Source organism: Oryctolagus cuniculus, chromosome 20 (assembly GCF_051225735.1).
Source record: "Oryctolagus cuniculus isolate XC-2025 breed Fujian yellow rabbit chromosome 20, ASM5122573v1, whole genome shotgun sequence".
NCBI lineage: Eukaryota > Metazoa > Chordata > Mammalia > Lagomorpha > Leporidae > Oryctolagus > Oryctolagus cuniculus.
Window position 1 is genome coordinate 53,736,604 of NC_142886.1, and position 16,066 is coordinate 53,752,669.

Consider the following 16,066-nt stretch of genomic DNA (forward strand, 5'->3'; position numbering starts at 1 on the left):
CTGTCCAAAGCTTTCAGTGCCCTGAGGGTGCTGTCGGGAGTCAGGGTGGAAGAGACTCAATAGTGTCCTTAATATTCCCACATCTCTGACCCTGGTGAGCACAGTCGCTGTCCATGAACCAAATTGTTCATTTAGGACTTCTTCCTTTTACATCAGACTTTCTCCCCGTCATTGAAGTTGGGAGGGACAGAATCATATAAGTAGAATTCTTCCCTCAAAACTTTTACAGGAGAGGAAAGCCCAGTTCCCTGACAGGAAACCAGGGCTTCATCTCCCTCTGCGCCTGTGCAGGACCAGGATCTGGGCTCAGTGCGTCTCGTGCGCCCCCTGGTGGAGCCGCGCGCCCCTGCAGGGAGGTTTGTGTCTGGGCTCAGCCTGAGGGCCCCTCACTGTGTCTCTGGCACAGAAATAGGTGGCCGTGTCCGAGGCTGTCAGACTGGTCATTTTCAGATCCACCGTGCTCGAGGTTTTGGAGATGGTGAATCGGCCTTTTGCCCAGCTCTTGTAGTATGCGCTACCACCATAACTAATGTATCTTATCCATTCGAGCCCCTTCCCTGGAGCCTGGCGGACCCAGCTCATATAGTAGCTACTGACGTCGGATCCAGAGGCTGTGCAGGTGAGTGTCAGGATTCCTCCAGGCGTGACCAGGCGACCCCCGGACTCCTTCAGCTGCTCCTGTCACTGGACACCTGCAAACACAGACGACATGGTCAGGAAGCTGTCACTCACACTCTCTGTGTCTCTCACTCACGTCCTCTCCCAGACTCAGTGCCCCGCATTCTCCATCATTACCTTTGAGCACAGCGACCAGGAGAAGCCAGCGCAGCCCAGTCTCCATGGTGAGCGTCTGTGTTGAGTGCGATCACTGAGTGGACACCTGGGAGTGCTGGGGCTGGAGCTCCTGTGCCAGAGCTGCAGGGTGAGGGCTGGGCTGGTTTTCATGGGCAGAGGGAGGCCCTATTTGCATGAACTGCCCCTAGATAGCAGGCATGGGGTCAGACGCCTCAGAGAGGACAGGGCCCAGGGCAGACGTGGTGACTTGGGTGTGTAGGGTGATGGCTATGATACGATTCAGATCATGTGAATTTTTATGTTATCATTATTTTAAAAAGTTGAAGGCAATGACTTTGTTTCATTGCAATATGCGTGTACCTTTAATATCCAGTGTTAGCAATATCATGTCCTTCATTTATTTAAATAACCATTAGTTCCTTATCATCTATATGAAAGACTTGGTACAGTGATAGAGAGAGAAGGGGTGAGAGATACAGAAATGTAGAGATGGGCAGAAAAGGTGACAATGGGCGATTTCTGCTTTTGGGATGACAGCCCCAGACATCCCAAATACCTATGACCCCTAGGAGTTAGTCTTTCTGAACCCTGAAGCAAGAAACTGTGTCTGTAATTCCAACATCAGGGGTAGGGTCTCCTTTGTTTGTAGCGTCATCTACAGTTTCCCATGATGCATTATGAGGGAAAAGTGTGGGAAGCTCTGAGGCTGGGCTCAGTCAGTTCTCTAATGCGCCCCCTGGTGGGTACCTAGCCAATTTTGTCCTAATGCCTGTTTCCCACTTTTAAACAGATGAAGGACTGCAAGTGGATTTTTTAAGGTTAACTATGTTTTGTTTCCTTATTCCTCTATTGCTTTAGTTTAAAACTGTTCCTGAACACAGAACACTGTACATGGTAGTGGGGTGTAGTGTGCTATTGGAATGTGCATGGTAGAAATGGGCACAGATGAACTCAGTGTCATGCACATTTCCACCTCCTTTTCCATCACTCTGTTGGGAGGCCTGGAGGCCTCAGTTCTAGTTATTAGTGGAACTTGTCGTGTGTTGTGGTGAACTGAGTCAGCCCACTGTGGTGTGGGCAGAATTATTCCTTCCTGTGACTGGTGCTTTGTGCCCTGGTATCAGCCGCCCTGTTCCCCCCTCTTCCCTGACTGTAACCATGACTCTGAGATCAGGTCAAGCAGTGAGTATGAAGTCACTGTGTCACAATTCATCCGCAGTCCTGCGTTCAGCTAATGCAGCCTTATTCACGATAGTTCAGTCTACAAAGAACAAGTGTGCATAAAACAGTGAATGGATTCTTTCACATTTGGACTTGGAATATTATTCAGCATTAAGAAGGAGAATGTTCTGTCATTAGGAAACATGGGTCAGCATGGAGCATACATACTAAAAGAAATAATCCAGGTAGATATGGACACACAGTATGTGACATTAGTTTTATATGCAGCTCACAAGTTGAACTCACAGAGGTAGGCAGTGCAATGGTGATCCCTGTGTACCCTGACCCAAAGGTTTGCCACCTTCCAGCCCTGTGGGAATCTGGAGGAAGTTCCAGGCTCCTGGTTTCTGGCTGAGCCATCCCCAGTCTTAGCAGCCATTCAGGACGGAAACCTGTGGAAGGAAGATTCTCTCTCCATCTGTTGGTCTCTTCTTCTCTTGCTATAATACTGACTTTAAAATAAAATAAATAGATACCTAAAATAAATTGAAGATTAATTATACATATAGCCTATTTCCTAATGTTGAATGATCTCAAGCAACTGAATCCCAAGAAAATCAATCAATTCCTTAAATGCAGTGATGAAAGGTGGTGACAGGAGCAGCACTGGAGTGAGCCTGTGGGATTCCTGCCTCCCGTGTCAGGATGCTGAGTGCTGTGTCCTTTTTGGTTCCAGTGTCAGATTCCTGCCTAAGCCCCTCTGGGAGGCAGTAGGTGAAGTTCCAAGTACTGCCATGTGACACCTGGACAGAATTCCAAGCAGCTGGCTCTCACCTGACCCAGCTGAAGCTTTTGTGGCCATTGGGGAAGTGACCCAGGAGTTAGAAGATCACTGTCTGTCTCAGTCTCTCTGTGGTTTTGGACAAATTCATAAAGACAAATTTTTAAATAAAATGATAAATTTTTTGACAGGCAGAGTGGACAGTGACAGAGAGAGAGACAGAGAGAAATGTCTTCCTTTACCGTTGGTTCACCCTCCAATGGCTGCTGCAGCCAGCACACCGCGCTGATCTGAAGGCTGGACCCAGGCACTTCTCCTGGTCTCCCATGTGGGCACAGGGCCATCCTCCACTGCACTCCCTTGCCACAGCAGAGAGCTGGCTTGGAAGAGGGGCAACCAGGACAGAATCCAGTGCCTGACTGGGGCTAGAACCTGGGGTGCAGGCGCCACATGTGGAGGATTAGCCTAGTGAGCTGAGACGCCAGCCAATAAAATGATAAATTTTAAAATTTATGTTACATCTATAAATTTTAAAAGAAAATATAAAGGCAAACATATAAAATGCTACAAATATGGGACTATCATGTATGTCCATGTTAGAAGCACAATGAGACATCGCATCGCTCCTGTTAGAATGACTGTTATCAGACAAACCAGAGCTGACATGTTTTATGAAGGTAGAGAGAGATGATAACCCTGGTACAAGTCTGTGTCAGGTTAATTAGTAAAACCGTATGGTAAAGCATCAAAAACTAGAAATGGAATTATTACATGATCTTCAAGCACCATTGCATTGACAATGAATATGAAATCCCAGGGAGGTGTCCACGGGATCTGCAGTCATTGTGGCAAACACCTCTGCAGTTCCTTGTTCATTTAAAGCACCGTCATTCAAAAGAGTTCACACATGTGATCCAGTGACATCTCATGGAAGCATGAATGGAAAATGAAAGAAATGGACAAAGTTACATTTTAAAAGGAAGTTTACAAGCAGTGCAGAGTAAGAAATTCTGTAATTTTGGACAACTTGGATGATCCTGGAGAATAATGTGCCTAGGATAATATGTAAGTAAAAGTACACTCTGCTAACCATCCAGGCCAGGAAGACACATAATATGTGATGCTACCTACGGGATAAAAGGATGAACTCACAGAGGCAGGAAGTACGATGGTGAAGACCAAAGTCTGAGCGAGGGAGGAACAGAGGAGACACTGAGCAAGGTCAGAATTCCAGTCCCACAGGATCCACACACTGAGGGATCTACTGTACAGCATGGTGACAGAGGTCAAGAGAATATTGTGAGTGGAAAATCCTAAGAGCAGCAGACAGCTGAACTCCACCAAAAACATGTGTTGTGGTATGACGTGTCATCAAGTCTGACTTCATAATTCCATTAATACACATTCATTTTTTTAAACTGATATCATTGTACTTCATAGAACTATACTCAATATTATTTATTAAACATTTATGAATAAGAAATAGCAACAATGGCCAATCTTGAAGATTCGGTTCTCTGAATACTGGTGTTGTGTTTGCCAGTGTTTTATGGAGATGATAAATAAAGGCAGTGCACTCAAGGCTTGGCAGCTGGAACGCGGGAGCTTGGAACTGCATCAGTGTTCCCTCCTTGGTGACAGGGCCTCATAACAGATCCATCATCCACTTTCTTCCAGGGTGCACTGTCAGTACAAGTATGGGAAATATTGTAAATATATTCAGTGCAGCAATTTAATATGAAGCCTGGGTGTCTCCACCGCTCTAAAATTGATGAAAAACTACAAATGGATTTTTGATGACATCAGCATAGCCACCGAGTGAAGAGCAGGGACTCTGGACACATGGTCTCTGGGACTGGCTCTTCCTGCAGCTGTGATTCAGCCTCAGGACACTGGTCATCATGCTGGAGCCACAGACACAGCTCCCCCTGATGTGGACTCCAGCCCCAGAGTGCACAGCCACTGTGTGTCCCACTTTCTGCTCTACCTCAACCACGCAGGTGTAGGGGGTCCCACAACACTGGAGCAGAACCAGATCAGCGGGAAGTGAACACAGGGACAACAGACTGTTCCAGGATTATAGGGAAAGTGGAGATGGGGTGTAAAGTCTGTGGAAAGTGAATGCAGAACACCCACAGTGTAGAATAAGATGGTTGGTTCAGGTCAGCACACAGGCTCTATGACAGGAGGTAGGACGACTTATAAAATTGAGGTAGCAAATCAAGTCTCTGGCTCGGGTCTGTCTGGGTTTGAAGGGAAACTAAAATTGTTCTAAAGTCGGCAGTGCCCTGAGAACGCTGTCCTGAGTCAGACAGGAAAACACTCACGAGGTTCCCAGATAGTCCTGCATCTCTGACCCTGGTGACCACTGTCATCGTTCAAGAACCTGAATGTGTCCATTTAAGACTTCTTCCTGTCACATCAAGCTTCTCTACGTCAGTGGCGTCAGTGTAAGGGACAGAATCATGAAATAGAAGTCTTCCCTCAAAACTGTAGGAGAGGAAACCCAAAATTCTCTACAGGAAACCAGGGCTTCATCTCCCTCTGTGCCTGAGCAGGACAAGGATCTGGACTCAGTGCGTCTTGTGCGCCCCCTGGTGGAGCCGCACTCCCCTGCAGGGAGGTTCGCTTCTGGGCTCTGACTGAGGGCCCCTCACTCTGCTTCCTGCACAGAAATACGTGGCCATGTCCCTGGCTGACAGACTGTTCATGAGCAGAGACACCATGTTCTGGGTGTTATCGCTGGAGATGATGATTCAGCCATTCACCCAGCTCACATAGTCTGTGCTACCACCACTCCAAATGAATCCAATCCACTCCAGCCCCTTCCCTGGAATCCTGGCGGACCCAGATAATGTGGTAGCTGCTGAGGGAGAATCCAGAGACTTTGCAGAAGAGTTTTAATATCCCCAGCACCTTGATCCATGCCCCTCACCACAGGACTCAGCTCTGCCCCAGTCCACCCTCAGCACTCACGGGGGCTTCCTAGTGAGGTCTGCAGAACTCCCTGCCAGCAGCAGAACAAGGAGCACTTTTGCTGGATTCCATTTTTGACAGAGAGATGCACAGGGGACCAGGTTCCACGCAGGTGCATCTGAGTGTGGTGTTCCACGTGCCAGTGTCTGTCTGTCTGCTCTTCACAACTTTTCAGCTGATAAATTTTGCTTCTATGGGCAATGATGTTGAGCTGTGACAGATACAGAGGCAGCCGCACATGTTGAAAGTGTGCCTGTGGTGAGTGCGACTCACCTGTGCCTCTCTCACTCCTCATCACAACTATGCCAAGTGCAAATATCACATCCCACGGTGCTGCCCACTGCCCCTGTGTCACCCAGCCCCGGCCCACCTCCTCCCGTCACATTAAGGCCTGAGCCACTTTGGGCTCCTTCACATTAGATTCATCCAGTTCAGCCCTGTGCAACATGCAAGTTTTGTGGCAGAAGTCGAAGGTCTTGAGTTTGCAGGTTCTGTGGGGCCCAGGTGAATGCGTTTTTCAAGTTTTTAACCAAAATATCTGAAAATCTTACAAGAATGAGAGTGAAAGTAAAGTAGAGTAAGAAAATGATATTTTGCACAAATATGCAGTGTATTAGTCTTAACTGTGTCATCAAATTTCATGGAAATAAAGGATATAATAAATTGAAAGTTGCACTAAGATGAGCACATCCTCTAAATAGTGCCAGTGTCTCATATGTGGCTCTGGGTCCCAGGACCAGATTCCTGCTCCTGCAGCCCCAGGACCCAGAAGTTTATGCGAGGATATTTGGGCCCTGTCACGCTTGTGGATGCACCTGATTGTTGTCCTGAGACCGGGCGAGGCTGGGAAGCAGACCTGGCCACAGCGAAGCTGGGAAAGTGCAGTGTCGGAACATTTCTCTTTTTCTCATTCTCCTCTATGATTCATGTGTGATAACTCTAATTTAAAACTTAGTTACTGAAAGGTCTTTCTTTTTTCTTTTTTTTTTTTTTTGACAGGCCGAGTTAGAGAGAGAGAGGGACAGAGAGAAAGGTCTTTCTTCCATTGGTTTATCACCCAAATTGCCGACTCCACTGGCGGGACCTGGCCAGGGCGCTGGGCCAATTCAAAGCCGGGAGCCAGGTGCTTCTTCCTGGTCTCCGATGAGGGTGCAGGGCCCAAGCACTTGGGCCTTCCTCCATTGCACTCCCGGGTCACAGCAGAGAGCTGGACTGGAAGAGGAGCAACTGGGACAGAATCCAGCGCCATAACTGGGACTAGAACCCGGAGTGCAGGCGCCACAGGCGGAGGATTAGCCTTGCTCTGGCCTGAAGGATCTTTCTAAGGGTTGTATTCCCTTCAAAGCAGGCAGCTACCCTCATGGCTTTGTGCCCTCCCTAGAACCCCTCTCAATGGGATCACTGGGTGGTGAGGTCCCTACATGCATGATGGGAGGCTCCATGCATCAAGTATGGAGGGTAAGTTCCACCTAACATACAGCCTTCACCTGCTCAGTTGGAGAGACCACACAAGCACACCAAGCAGTGCTGGCTCTGCTCACGGCTCTGCAGGAACAGCATCCTCAGCCTCAATACCCCAGACCCTGCTCCTCTGTGTCCACTGAGTAGGAAACTGATTCACCTGCAGGAGGAAACCATCATGACCCATGTCCTGGTGGAATCCTGTAGAAAATGTTCGTGAGCAGAGTCCACCCCAGACACTGTGCCAGCACTGATCCCCCAAGACACAGAAGTCTGCATCTTCAGGGGATGGCTCCACCCCCAAAGCTGAGGACTGGGGAGGAGAACCATGGCACATGGGGAAGTGACAGTCGGGGACAGGGTGCAGCAGCAGGAGGAAGAGGACCTGGTGGAGGGGTGGGATCTGCATTGCAGGAGGGTAAGGACAGGTGGAAGGGCCACACTGCTGGGACCCAGTGCCTGCAGGAGAGCACTGAGTCAGGAGGTCTGATCAGGTCTCCTTGCACCCGAGACCCCCACACTGACCACCACTGAGTAAAACTAGCACAGGTGCCTGCGAGACATTGAATGGCATCGTCTCTAGGGAGTGCATCCAGTGACGACTCCCACCATGAGTGGATTCAATGTCAGGGCCTCATGGAGGAAGCTGAGGTCTCCAGTGCCCCTAACAGGACCACACAGAATGCTGGGAGCAGCCTGTGGGGGTGGATGTGGTTTGTCCTCACACCATCAGTGCTGAGCATGGTCCCAACGTAACAGCACTGGCAGGGGATGCACGGTCTGGATGTTTACAGAAATAGATTGTTCACTTCTGGGGAATCTGCTATGGAGGAGATCACAGTAGATCTCCTGGGTCCCCAGCTTCAGCACAGAGCACAGTGCTGCTGGAGTCAGCCCTGGTCTCGTCTGACGTCCTCTGTGGGGATGGGGTCCCTCCCATCCGTGTTCACAATATTAGGATGCCTGATGGCACAACATTCTCACTGTCTGATCCTGGACTTCCAGCCTCTACAGCTGTGAGCTCAATAAACCTTTTTGCTCCGTACACTTCCCTATGGGATACTGCATGATGGATGGCTTTGCCCTGATGGCTAGTGATCCGGTACTTTGTTTCATGTGTCTGTTGGCCATTTGGACTTCCTCTTTTGAAAAATGTCTGAGTTATTGGCCCATCTCTTAACTCAGTTGTTTTTGTTGTTTGGGATTTCTTAATCTCTTTGTAGATTCTGGTTATTAATCCCTATCAGTGGCATAGCTTCAAATATTTTGCACATTCTCTCAGATACCTCTCAATTTCCTGGGTGTTTCTTTTGCCATACAGAGACTTCTCAATTTGATATAATCCCATTTATTAATTTTGTCTTTGACTGCCTATGTCTCAGGTCTTTTCCAAAAATTCTATTCCTGTGCCAGTGTCTTGCAGGGTTTCCTAAATGTTCTCTAATAACTGGATGGTGTAGGGTCATAGATTAAATCTTTAATCATTCTTGCGTGGATTTTCGTGTAAGGTGTAAGATAGGGGTCTTGCTTCCTACTTCCATAATATATAATAATTTAAAAAGTGAAAAGGAATCTGAAGATTCCCTGTAAATTGGAATGATGTAGTCATGGATTTGAGGGAATGACCTTGTTAAAATAGCCAAGCTACAATGTGATTTGCAGATTCAATGCATTTCCTGTGAAACAGCCTGACATTCTTCACAGGACCAGGAAGCAACTTCAAGAATTATCATGAAAAAATAGAGTTCATGATGGCTGAATGGTCTTGAGGAAAAATAGCAAAGCAGGAGGTGTCATCACATCTGAGCTGAAATCAAGCCTGGTGCTGGGATAACATAGACACCCAGAGCCCTGGGACAGAACAGAACCTAGAAATAAGGAACACGTTCTGAGAATGTGAGTTCTGAGAATGCATGGTGACAAAAGCCCAGGATGGGGATGGGTTTCCTGTCGTTACCTGGGGTTGGGGACACTTGAATGCACCTAAAAATAATTCAGTTATGTGGTCATCTCACACCAGATTAGAACAGAGTGAACTTGAGGAATGCCTTACAGGCAAGACCTGAGACAGTACAGTTCTAGAAGAAAACACTGGACAAAAGCAAGCTGACATTGGTTTGGGCAATGATATTTTGATAATCTCCAATGTACAGGCAACCGAGCAAAAATAGGCAAAAGATAATGGACCCAACTACAGAGCTCCTGTGTAACAAAGGGAGTGATCGAAGAACCAAAGACAACCACAGATGGGGAGAAAGCATTTTCAGATCACACATGGGTTGTCCAACATTTGGCCCCACAGGTTAAGCTGCCATCCCTATGCAGCATCACTCAGCAGCATGGGTTCAGACCCTGCTTGCTGCACTTCAAATCCAGCTCCCTGCTCATGGACCAGGGAACTCTGTCAATGATGACTCAAGTGTGTGTCCCCTTCAAGCCTCGTGGGAAACTGGAGGAAGTTCCAGGCTCCTGGCTACAGTCTTGCCCTTCCCCAGCCTCAGTGGATAGAAGCTTCTCTCTCTCTCTGTTGGTCTCTTCCTCTCTTGCCATAACACTGCCTTTCAAATCAAATAGATAGATTTTTAAAATAAATGAAAGATAACTATATATATGGTTAGGAGCCATGATCCAAATGTTGAATGAACTCATGGAACTGAATCACAGGGGAAGCAATCAATTGTTCAAATGCAGTGACTGACAACGTGGGTGACAGGAGCAGCATTGAAGTTAGCCTGTGGGATTCCTGCCTCCCACATCAGGATGCTTAGGTTTATGTCCCAGTTTAGGTCGCAATTTCAGACTTCTCCAATGTGCACTCTGGGAGGCAGTACGAGAAGTCTGAGTTAATCCCATGTGTGAGACCTGGACTGAATTCCATGCACCTGGCTATGGTCTTACCAAATGCCAGCTTTTATGGGCATCTGGGAAGTGCTCCCGGATTCAGTAGATCACTGTTGTCAGTCTCTGTCTCTTTTCCTTTTTGGACAAATACAAGTTTTAAAAGAGGTGAAAGTATATCTGTAATTTTTTAAAGAAAATATGTAAAGGCAAACGTACAAGAATGCTTTAAATCTGGGATCATCATGCACGTACATGTTGGAGAAACAATGAGATATCCCATCCCTTTGTTAGACTTTGTATTATCAGACATACCAGAGCTGACACGTGTTGTGCAGGAAGAGAGAGAAGATAACCTGGTAAAGGCTGGAGTCAGGTAAATTAGGAAAGCTTTCATGGAAAACATCAGAAGCTGAGAAATAGAATTATCACAGGATCCTCCAACACCATTCCTGGTAGAAGGAATATGAAATCCCAGGGAGGAGACCACGGGATGTGCAGTCACTATGGCAAACATCTCTGCAGTCCCATGTTCAATGAAAGCAGCGTCATTCTCAAGAGATCACACATATAAGGCAGTGAAATTAGCGTTGAAGAAGGATGGATAATGGGACAAATGGACAGAGTTATATTTTAACAGGAAGTTTATATGGCAGTTAAGAGGAAGAAATTCTGGTATCTTGGATAACATGGATGATCCTGAAGAATAATATCCAAGGATAATATGTCAGGGTAAGTACACTCTGCTAAAATATCCAGGCCAAGAAGCCAAATAATATGTGATGCTACGTACATGGGATAAAAAGGATGAACTAACAAGCCAGAAATTCAATGGTGAAGACCAACGTCTGTGCTTGGGAGGAACAGAGGAAACGAAGGAGCAAGGTCAGAGTTTCAGTCCCACAGGATCCACACGTTGAGGGATCTACTGTACAGCTTGGTGACAACAGTGAAGGGAATACAGTGTCTGCAGAATTCCAAGACATTAGACAAAAGATATTCTACCAGGAAAAACGTGGGTTTTGTGATAAACATGTCAATAAGTCTGACTTCATTATTCCATTCAGTATACATTCATTTATTCAACACATATCGTTGTACTTCATATTTTATATTAAATATTATTATTAAACATTTATGATAATGAAATGGACAAAATGGGAAATCATGAAGATTCAGATCTCTGAATACTGGTGTTGTGTTTGCCAATGTTTTATGGAGATGATAAATGAAGGCAGTGCACTCAAGGCTTGGCAGCTGGAACCCAGGAGCATGGAACTGCATCAGTGTTCCCACCTTGGTGATGGGGCCTCATAACATATCCATCATCTACTGTCTTCCAGGGTGCATTTTCAGTACAAGTATTGGAAATGTGTAAATGGGCTCCATCCAGCACTGTGATATGCAGCATGGATGTCTCCCTCTCTAAATAGATGAAAGACTAAAGTGGAGCGATAACTCCAGTCAGCATGACATGGAGTGAAGAGCAGGGACTCTGGAAAAATGGTCTAAGACTGGCTCTTCCTGCAGCTGTGATCCAGCCTCAGGACACTGGTCATCATGCTGGAGCCACAGACACAGCTCCCCGTGATGTGGACTCCAGCCTCAGAGTGCACAGCCACTGTGTGTCCCACTTTCTGCTCTCCCTGAACCACAGCAGGTGCAGGAGGTCCCAAAACACTGGAGCAGAACCAGATCAGCTGGAAGCGCACACCCAACACTTGCCATTCAGTTATGACCTTGACTGCTGATGTCCAGGGCATTTCTCCTCGGAGTTCTGGCAGTGAGCCCCCCAGGAGGGTCCCAGGACCTAGAGGATGAGGAAGTCCCTGTAGGCTTCCCAGGTGCCTGCAGAGGCCAGCCTGAGACACAGCTGAGCTGCAAGTACATCGCTGAGTGCTGTGACGTTCACACAGGGACCACAGACTGTTCCAGGAATAAGGGGAAATGCAGGTCGGGTTAAAGTCTGCAGAAAGTGAGTGTGGATCACACACACGTAAAGTCAAAGGTTGGTTCAGTGCACACTTGCTGGTTGTGGCAGGAAAAGGATGAGTGGAATAGTTGCTGTTTAACAGATCAACGGCCCTGTCTCGGCTGTCCCTGGTTATGAGGGAAAACTGAAACTGTCCAAAGCTTTCAGTGCCCTGAGGGTGCTGTCGGGAGTCAGGGTGGAAGAGACTCAATAGTGTCCTCAATATTCCCACATCTCTGACCCTGGTGAGCACAGTCGCTGTCCATGAACCAAATTGTTCATTTAGGACTTCTTCCTTTTACATCAGACTTTCTCCCCGTCATTGAAGTTGGGAGGGACAGAATCATATAAGTAGAATTCTTCCCTCAAAACTTTTACAGGAGAGGAAAGCCCAGTTCCCTGACAGGAAACCAGGACTTCATCTCCCTCTGCGCCTGTGCAGGACCAGAATCTGGGCTCAGTGCGTCTCGTGCGCCCCCTGGTGGCGCCGCGCGCCCCTGCAGGGAGGCTTGTGTCTGGGCTCAGCCTGAGGGCCCCTCACTGTGTCTCTGGCACAGAAATAGGTGGCCGTGTCCGAGGCTGTCAGACTGGTCATTTTCAGAGTCACCGTGGTCGAGGTTTTGGAGATGGTGAATCGGCCTTTCGCCCAGCTCTTGTAGTATGCGCTACCACCATAACTAATGTATCTTATCCATTCGAGCCCCTTCCCTGGAGCCTGGCGGACCCAGCTCATATAGTAGCTACTGACGTCGGATCCAGAGGCTGTGCAGGTGAGTGTCAGGATTCCTCCAGGCGTGACCAGGCGACCCCCGGACTCCTTCAGCTGCTCCTGACACTGGACACCTGCAAACACAGACGACATGGTCAGGACACTGTCACACTCTCTGTGTCTCTCATCACGTCCTCTCCCAGACTCAGTGACCCGCGTTCTCCATCATTACCTTTGAGCACAGCGACCAGGAGAAGCCAGCGCAGCCCAGTCTCCATGGTGAGCGTCTGTGTTGAGTGCGATCACTGAGTGGACACCTGGGAGTCCTGGGGCTGGAGCTCCTGTGCCATATCTGCAGGGTGAGGGCTGGGCTGGTTTTCATGGGCAGAGGGAGTCCTATCTGCATGTGCTGGCCCTAGATAGCAGGCATGGGGTCAGACGCCTCAGACAGGACAGGGCCTGGGGCAGAATTAGGTGACCTGGGTGTGTAGGGTAATGGCTATGATCCGAATCAGATCATGTGAATTTTTATGTTATCATAATTTCAAAAAGTTGAAGGCAATGACCTTGTTTCATTTTAATATGTGTTTACCCTCATATCCAGTGTTAGCAATATCATGTCCCTCATTTATTTAAATAACCATTAGTTCCTTATCATCTATATGAAAGACATTTGGACAGTGATAGAGCGAGAAGGGGTGAGAGATACAGAAATGTAGAGATGGACAGAAAAGGTGACAATGGGAGATTTCTGCCTTTGGGTTGACAGCCCCAGACATCCCAAATACCTATGACCCCTAGGAGTTAGTCTTTCTGAACCCTGAAGCAAGAAACTGTGTCTGTAATTCCAACGTCGGTGGTAGGGGCTCATTAGCTTGTAGTGTCATCTTCAGTTTCCCATGATGCATTATGAGGGAAAAGTGTGGGAAGCCGTGAGGCTGGACTCAGTCAGTTCTCTGACGGGAACTCGGGTGACCCTAGTGGGGACTTAGCCAATTTTGTCCTAATGCCTGTCACCCACTTTTAAATTGATGAAATACTCAAGTGGATTTTTTAAGGTTAAGTATGTTTTTTTTCCTTATTAATCCATTGCCTTAAAGTTTAAAAACTGTTTAAACTGTTTAAAACTGTTCCTGAACACAGAACACTGTACATGGTAGTGGGGTATAGAGTGCTATTGGAATGTGCATGTAGAAATGGGCACAGATCAACTCAGTGTCATGCACATTTCCACCTCCTTTCAATCACTCTTAGTTAGGCAGCCTGGACGCATTCGTTCTAGTTATTTGTGGAACCTGTAGTGTGTTGTGGTGAACTGAGTCAGCCCACTGTGGTGTGGGCAGAATTATTCCTTCCTGTGAGTGGTGCTTTGTGTCCTGGTATCAGCCGTCCCCTGTTCCCCCCTCTTCCCTGTGTCTAGTAATCATGACTCTGAGTTCAGCTCAAGCACTGGGTAGAAGTCACTGTGTCACAATTTACCCACCGTCCTTTGTCAGGTTACAGCTTTGTTCACAATACTTCAGTCTCAAACAAAGCAAGTGTGCATAAAACAGTGAATGCATTCTTTCCCATTTGGACATGGAATATTATTCAGCATTAAGAAGGAGTTTGTTCTGTCATTAGAAAATGTGGGTCTCCCTGGAGCATACAAACTAAAAGAAATAATGCAAGTACATGTGGACACATAGTAAGTGACATTAGTTATATATGCAGTCCACAAGTTGAACTCACAGAGGTAGGAAGTGCAATGGTGATCACTGTCTACCATGTTTGTCCCCTTCCAGCCCTGTGGGAAACTAGAGGAAGTTCCAGGCTCCTGACTTTAGGCTCAGCCATCCCCAGCCTTTGGCAGCCATTCAGGAAGTGAACAAATGGAAGGAATTCTCCTTCCATCTGTTGGTCTCTTCCTCTATTGCTATAACACTGTCTTTAAAATAAAATAGATACTTAAAATACATTGAAGATTAATTATACATATGATTAGGAGCCTGTTTGCTAATGTTGAATGAACACAGACAACTGAATCCCAAGGGAAGAAATCAATTGTGTACATGCAGTGATAATAAGGTGGTGACAGGAGCAGCACTGGAGTGAGCCTGTGGGATTCCTGCCTCCCGTGTCAGGATGCTGAGTGCTGTGTCCTAGTTTGGTTCCAGTGTCAGATTCCTGCTAAGCACACCCTGGGAGGCCGTAGGTGAGGTTCCAAGTACTCCCATGTGACACATGGACAGAATTCCAAGCACCAGGCTGTTGCCTCATCCAGCTGAAGCTTTTGTAGCCATCGGGGAAGTGACCCAGGAATTAGAAGATCACTGTCAGTCTCAGTCTCTCTGTGGTTTTGGACAAATACATAAAGACAAGTTCTCAAATAAAATGATAAATTTTAAAATTCATATAATTTCTATAAATTATTAAAAGAAGATATATAGACAGACATATAAAATGCTATCAATTTGGGACCATCATGTATGTCCATGTTGGAAGCACAATGAGACATCCCATCGCTCCTGTTAGAATGGCTATTACCAGACATACTAGAGCTGACATGTTTTATGGAGGTAGAGAGAGATGATAACCCTGGTACAAGTCTGTGTCAGGTTAATTAGTAAAACCTTTATGGAAAAGAATCAAAAACTAGAAACAGAATTATTACATGATCTTCAAACACCATTGCATGGACAATGAATATGAAATCCCAGGGAGGTGTCCACGGGATCTGCAGTCACTGTAGCAAACACCTCTGCAGTTGCTTGTTCATTTAAAGCACCGTCATTCAAAAGAGTTCACACATATGATCCAGTGACATCTCATGAAAGCAAGAATGGAAAATGAAAGAAGTGGACAAAGTTACATTTTAAAAGGAAGTTTAAGCCGGCACCGCGGCTCAATAGGCTAATTCTCCACCTTGCGGTGCTGGCACACTGGGTTCTACTCCCTGACGGGCACTGGATTCTGTCCCGGTTGCCGCTCTTCCAGACCAGCTCTCTGTTTTTTCCCGGGAGTGCAGTGGAGTTTGGCCCAAGTGCTTGGGCGTTGCAACCCATGGGAGACCAGGAGAAGCATCTGGCTCCTGCCTTTCGATCAGCGTGGTGCACCGACCACAGCATGCCAGCCGCGGCGGCCATTGGAGAGAGAACCAACGGCAAAAGAAGACCTTCCTCTCTGTCTCTCTGTCTCCCTGTCCACTATGACTGTAAAAAAATAAGGAAGCTTATAAGCAGTACAGAGTAAGAAATTCTGTAATTTTGGACAACTTGCATGATCCTGGAGAATAATGTGCCTAGGATAATATGTCAGCAAAAGTACACTCTGCTAACCATCCAGGCCAGGAAGACACATAATATGTGATGCTACCTGCGTGGGATAAAAGGAT

General features: G+C 47.0%; 2 pseudogenes; both read right to left on the minus strand.

The window, feature by feature from the left end:
- Nucleotides 1–306: 306 nt before the first annotated feature.
- On the minus strand, nt 307–841 carry LOC149120217 (immunoglobulin heavy variable 3-66 pseudogene; annotated as a pseudogene).
- Nucleotides 842–8,970: 8,129 nt separating this feature from the next.
- Nucleotides 8,971–12,971, minus strand: LOC149120218 (immunoglobulin heavy variable 3-66 pseudogene; annotated as a pseudogene).
- Nucleotides 12,972–16,066: the final 3,095 nt, after the last annotated feature.